General features: G+C 44.9%; 1 long non-coding RNA gene across 2 annotated transcripts; it reads left to right on the top strand.

Moving 5' to 3' along the window:
- Positions 1–3,461: 3,461 nt before the first annotated feature.
- Positions 3,462–5,539, top strand: LOC130118421 (uncharacterized). Of its 2 annotated transcripts, none has more exons than XR_008810758.1 (3): positions 3,462–3,506; positions 4,097–5,047; positions 5,265–5,539. It is a non-coding gene; the product is annotated as an uncharacterized LOC130118421 (long non-coding RNA). The 2 variants fall into 2 exon arrangements; XR_008810759.1 differs by lacking the exon at positions 3,462–3,506 and adding an exon at positions 3,683–3,731.
- Positions 5,540–6,383: the final 844 nt, after the last annotated feature.

Here is a 6,383-nt window from a genome sequence, read left to right as displayed (position 1 = left end):
AAGATTGCCGTTTGTTTTGTTTTCGGGAGAAATGGCTTTTTGAATGGATGCGCTAGGGGTATAACTAGCACTACTGCTAATACGCATGAAAATCGCTATTATTAGAATACTAAGAAGGCTCGACACAACATGACCCTATCAGTGCAGAAGGAGGGAAAAAGTTGAACTCTAGCACCCGTGCTGTGATTGGCTGAAACTGTAGGGGGCGGGGAGTGCCTTCCATGCAGCGCTGCCTTGAAGAGTACGTTGGGGGCTTAAAACGCCATCGAGCGAGTATTCCAAGCTCCGAGAACCTGTCTGCTCCCGCATCTCCCATACTCTTGACCCTCTTTAGTGTGTGGAACTACACTCTTAGTGCCGGTCCCAAGCCCGGATAAATGGGGAGGGTTGAGTCAGGAAGGGCATCCGGCGTAAAATCAAATATGTGGATCATAAATCAGATTTCCATACCGGATCGATCCAGACCCGGGTTACCAACGACCACCACTGGTACTGTTGGCCAGCAGGGTGCCGGTGGAAACTATGCTACTGTTGGGCGAAGGGGAAGGAGAGGGGGAAGGCATGTCCGGAGGCAGTGGGAGAGGAGGAAGGGTAGGAGTGTGGAGGTGAGAGTCGGAACTATGGATGTTGGCACTATGACTGGTAAAGGGAGAGAGCTGGCTGATATGATGGAGAGAAGAAAGGTAGGTATACTGTGTGTGCAAGAGACCAGGTGGAAGGGGAGTAAGGCCAGGAGCATCGGAGGAGGGTTCAAACTCTTCTACCATTATGTGGACAGGAGGAGAAAAGAGGTAGGGGTAATTCTGAAGGAAGATGTCAAGAGTGTGTCGGGGTGTCAGACAGAGTGATGAGTATGAAGCTGGAAATTGAAGGTGTGATGATGAATGTTATCAGTGCATATGCCCCGCAAGTTGGGTGTGAGATGGAAGAGAAAGAAGAATTCTGGAGTGAGTTGGATAAAGTGGTGGCGAGGGTACCTAAGGAGGAGAGAGTGGTTATTGGAGCAGACTTCAATGGGCATGTTTGTGAAGGGAACAGAGGTGATGAGGAGGTGATGGGTAGGTATGATGTCAAGGAGAGAAATGTGGAAGGACAGATGGTGGTGGATTTTTGCAAAAAGGATGGAAATGGATGTGGTGAATACATATTTCAAGAAGAGGGAGGAACACACGGTGACGTACAAGAGTGGAGGACGGTGCACACATGCAGGTGGACTATATCTTATGCATGATATGCAATCTGAAAGAGATTGGAGACTGCAAGGTGGTAACAGGGGAGAATGTAGCTAGGCAGCATCCGATGGTGGTTTGTAGGATGACTCTGCAGACCAAGAAGAGGAAGTGAGTGAAGGCAGAGCCAAAAATCAAATGGTGGAAGTTGAAGAAGGAAGACTGTTATGCGGAGTTCAGGCAGGAGTTAAGACAGGCACTGGGTGGTAGTGAAGAGTTGCCGGATGGCTGGACAACCACTGCAGAAATAGTGAGGGAGACAGCTAGGAAGGTACTTGGTGTGTCATCAGGACAGAGGAAGGAAGACAAGGAGACTTGGTGGTGGAATGAGGAAGTACAGGAAAGTATACAGAGGAAGAGGTTGGTGAGATATAAGTGGGATAGTCAGAGAGATGAAGAAAGTAGGAAGGAGTACAAGGAGATGTGGCGTAAAGGGAAGCGAGAGGTGCCGAAACGAGAAAATGAGAGAGAGAGAGAGAGAGAGAGAGAGAGAGAGAGAGAGAGAGAGAGAGAGAGAGAGAGAGAGAGAGAGAGAGAGAGAGAGAGAGAGAGAGAGAGAGAGAGAGAGAGAGAGAGAGAGAGAGAGAGAGAGAGAGAGAGAGAGAGAGAGAGAAGGTTGGATGATGTGGGGGATAGTGAATCAGGAAGTGCGGTGGATTAGCAAGGAGGAAGTGAGGGCAGCTAATATGAGGATGAAGAGTGGAAAGGCGGTGGGTCCAGATGACATACCTGTGGAGGCATGGAGGTGTTTAGGAGAGATGGCAGTGGAGTTTTTATCTAGATTGTTTAAGCCAATCATGGAAAGTGAGAGGCTGCCTGAGGAGAGGAGAAGAAGCATAATAATATATTTTTTTCAAGAATAAGGGCGATGTGCAGAACTGTAGTAAATACAGAGGTATAAAGTTGATCAGCCACAGCATGAAGATATGGGAAAGAGTAGTGGAAGCTAAGAGGAGAGGCGATGATAAGTGAACAGCAGTATGGTTTCATGCCATGAAAGACCACTACAGATTCGATGTCTTCGCTCAATAGAATAAGTTCATCTGGACACAACGTTTATTGATGATGAGCGATGAAGGATATCTGTCAATAAACGCTGTGTCCAGATGAACTGATTCAACGTTCTTTGCTACAGACGCAATGTTTGCTTTGAGAGTGTTCATGAAGTCTAGAGAGGGTCAGAAGGCGTTACACTGGGTCTTTGTGGATTTAGAGAAAGCATATGGCAGGGTGGGCGGCACGGTGGCGCAGTGGTTAGCGCGGTCGCCTCACAGCAAGAAGGTTCTGGGTTCGAGCCGTGTGCGTGTGTGTGTGTGTGTGTGTGTGTGTGTGTGTGTGTGTGTGTGTGTGTGTGTGTGTGTGTGTGTGTGTGTGTGTGTGTGTGTGCGTGTGCGTGTGCGGGGGGTCAGCTCTGTGTGATGGCCTGTCGGCCTGTCCAGGGTGTCCCCCCGCCTGCCGCCCAATGACTGCTGGGATAGGCTCCAGCATCCCCGCGGATAATGGATGGATGGATATGACAGGGTGCCGAGAGAGGAGGTGTGGTATTGTATGAGGAAGTCGGGGTTGGCAGAAAGGTATGTAAGAGTGGTCCAGGATATGTATGAGGGCAGTGTGACAGTGGTGAGGTGTGCGGTAGGAGTGATGGATGGGTTCAAGGTGGAGGTGGGATTACATCATGGATCGGCTCTGATCCCTTTCTTGTTTGCAGTGGTGACGGACGGGTTGACAGATGAGATCAGGCAGGAGTCTCCATTGACTGTGATGTCCACGGATGACAATGCAATCTGTAGTGAGAGTAGGGTGCAGGTTGAGGAGAGCCTGGAGAGGTGTACTGGAGAGAAGAGGAATGAAAGTCAGTAGGAGCAAGACGGAATACCTATGCATGATTGAGGAGGACAGCAGAATGGTGAGGATGTAAGGAGTGGAGGTGATGAAGGTGGATGAGTTTAAATACTTGGGGTCAACTGTTCAAATTATCAGGGAGTAGTCGAAGAGAGCTGAAGAAGAGTTCATGCAGGGTGGAGTGGGTGGAGAAGCGCGTCAGCAAGACATAAAGGGTAGGTTTGCAAGACGGTAGTGAAACCAGCTGTGTTGTACGTGTAGCCGGGTGGGGATTGATTTCTAAAGTAAAAAACCACCAGAGAGCGCTGTGCCTTGTGGAGCCCCCCCAGCGCGAGCTAGAACAGCCGAGATTAAACCGGAAGTTCAGGTTTTTTTCGTTCCCTTCCTCAAGTACGCTAGAGTGATCGGCTGTGTTTCTAAGAGCTTGTAAAAGAGGTAACGTTCTATGTTAAAATGGTATCTAATGCAGAACATATGGAAAGATTCATGTTAATAATGCTGTGTTAGATGTAATATGTGAGATCTGTTACCGATTGTAATGTTAAACTGTGTGATGTTCGCAGATTTATTGTTAGAGTGTTTCCATGTGTAAAGGATAGCCAAGCAGAGTTAGGCATCCATCGCACCATGTGGGGGAGGACCATGTAAAACGCTATACTTGTGAGTGTTAGCTAGGCTAATCACATTTATTAGCTACAGATGTTGTGTTTGGTGGCAACTAACTTTGTGCTTTTCATTTGTTTTATTTATTTTCGTGTAACAGGGAGGACCCTGCAGTTCTTTATTGTGCAGTTATTTTATTTGGTTATTTTCTTTCATTTGATTAGGCACTTGTATGCTAGGTAGTTTCCACTGGCTAGCTGCACAAGAGATTAGCCATTTTATAGGCTAAGACCCTGAGATTTATGTTGAGCGGTATCATTGTTGAAACTCTAAATTTATTAATGTCATTTTTCTAAATCATAAAACTGATCGGAAAAAGAACCCTGTTTTTTATGTTGTCTTGGGATATTTAATTTTACCAGGCTGCATATGGTTTGGAGATGGTGACACTGATCAAAAGACATGACATGGAGGTGGAGGTAGCAGAGTTGAAGATAGTCTTTGAGAGTGACGAAGGTGGACAAGATTATGAATGAGTACATTAGGGGGACAGCTCAGGTTGGACGGTTTGGAGACAAGAGGCAAGACTGAGATGGTTTGGACATGTGTGGAGGAGAGATGCTGGGTATATTGGGAGAAAGATGCTGAAGATGGAGCTGCCAGGGAAGAGGAGAAGAGCAAGGCCAAAGAGGAGGTTTATGGATGAGGTGAAGGAGGACTCGCAGGTGGTTTGTGTGGAGAGAGGAAGATGCAGAGGACAGGAAGAGATGGAAACAGATGATCCGCTGTGGCGACCCCTGACGGGAGCAGCCGGAAGTAGAAGTGTGTGAAACCACACACACACACACACAACCACATACATAAGGTTTCAACACTGTTACATTTCACACACAACAACATATGTGTTCCCACAATTTTATTTCAAAACATTCAATATTTGGAAATAGACAAAAACCGATCAATCAAAATCTGTCCCAGCTTGTGACCAGGAGCATCAAAAACCAGAAATCATAATGGATTATAATGCCACAAAATGAGAGGTGGACAATTTAGACAAGCTGGTGACTGGCTACTGCTGCAACAGAAGAACCCTATGCTGGCCACTTGTGATGTTCTTCAACATCTTGGACCTCTTGGGGTACAATGTGTTTGTCATATGGATGGTGCTGAACCCAGACCAGAACAGGGGGAAGCTCCAGAGGAGACGGGTGTTTGTCTAGGAACTGAGCAAAGCACTGGTAAGGCCTCAAATCCAGAGGAGACAACCTATCCCAAGATACCCCAGCTACAGTAGCCATCATGAGAAGGATCCCGGAGAAGGATGCTGACGCTCCATCCACCCAACCGACTGAACACCAACTCTAGTACCTGAAGTAAGTGTGCGTTATGTTGCTGCATGCGTGCGTCTGCCTCTCCTACCTTGGTCTGCTGTGACTACAGATGTGTGTGAGTAAGTGGGTGAGTGGGAGAGAGAGAGAGAGAGAGAGAGAGAGAGAGAGAGAGAGAGAGAGAGAGAGAGAGAGAGAGAGAGAGAGCGAAAGAGAGAGAGGTGTTAGACAACATTTTTATCTAAGTGTTTCATCATTCTAGTTTGCAGATGGTAGCAAGAAGAAGTGGTGCGATGTGTGTGGGCCCAGGGACAGGAAGACACAGTACACGTGCACTGAGTGCAAGAAGTACATCTGCAACACACGCACAGTCAAATTCTGCCCCTCGTGATGGGTAACCAGGATGAAGTTGTGTTCAATGGGGCTCATTTATAATTTTCAAAAAAATGCTGCATGCAAAATTTGTCTTTCCAATTTGTTCAGTTGAAAGCAATAAACACCAGAAGTGATAAAAACCTTAATCACAATTTATTTCCAAGCAAAAAATGTCATTTTATCACGAAAAAGAATAGCACTTTTATTGATATTGTGTGCAGGAAGGTAAATGGTAAATATTCACGATATATGCTGTCTAAATTGTTTGTAATATAGATAACATCATCATCTGTTTTTGCCTAATGTGTTATGGCTGTATCGTTTTAAATGCCCCATAATGCCGTGGGTCCACCAGAGCCGCTGGCATTGGGTGAATAACAAAATCACCAACACCACACAAGGGTTAAAACATAATCTATTATTACCTCATCTAGTTCCGAGTATCTCACAAGTTCCCACGGTTTTTCCAATCCGTCTGTTCCACACAGCGTCCACTAGAGGGCGCTGTGCAGTAAAGGATAAGTTCTCCACCCCCCCCCCCATGCCCGCTACATTGAGAGCTACCATAGACAATGGAAATAAGTTTGGGGGAGAATTTGCTTGTTTTTGTATTTACGTGCTGTGTCTAATGCTGTCCCTTTACACTGCGTAGTATTAAAGTGCTATGTAAAATGATATAGACAATATGAGATATGATATCATATATTGAGATATAAAATGATATATACAATAAGAGATATGATATCATATGATGATATATAAAATGATATATACAATATACAATATGAGATGATATCATATGATGATATATAAAATGATATATACAATATACAATATGATATATGATATAATATGATGATATATAAAGTGATAAAATATACAATATGAGATATGATATAATATGATGATATATAAAGTGATATAAAATATACAATACGATATATGATATAATATGATGATATTTAAAGTGATATAAAATATACAATATGATATAATATGATGAATA

The sequence above is a fragment of the Lampris incognitus genome, chromosome 9, assembly GCF_029633865.1.
Source record: "Lampris incognitus isolate fLamInc1 chromosome 9, fLamInc1.hap2, whole genome shotgun sequence".
Taxonomy (NCBI): Eukaryota; Metazoa; Chordata; class Actinopteri; order Lampriformes; family Lampridae; genus Lampris; species Lampris incognitus.
This window is presented reverse-complemented; position numbering and strand designations above follow the sequence as displayed.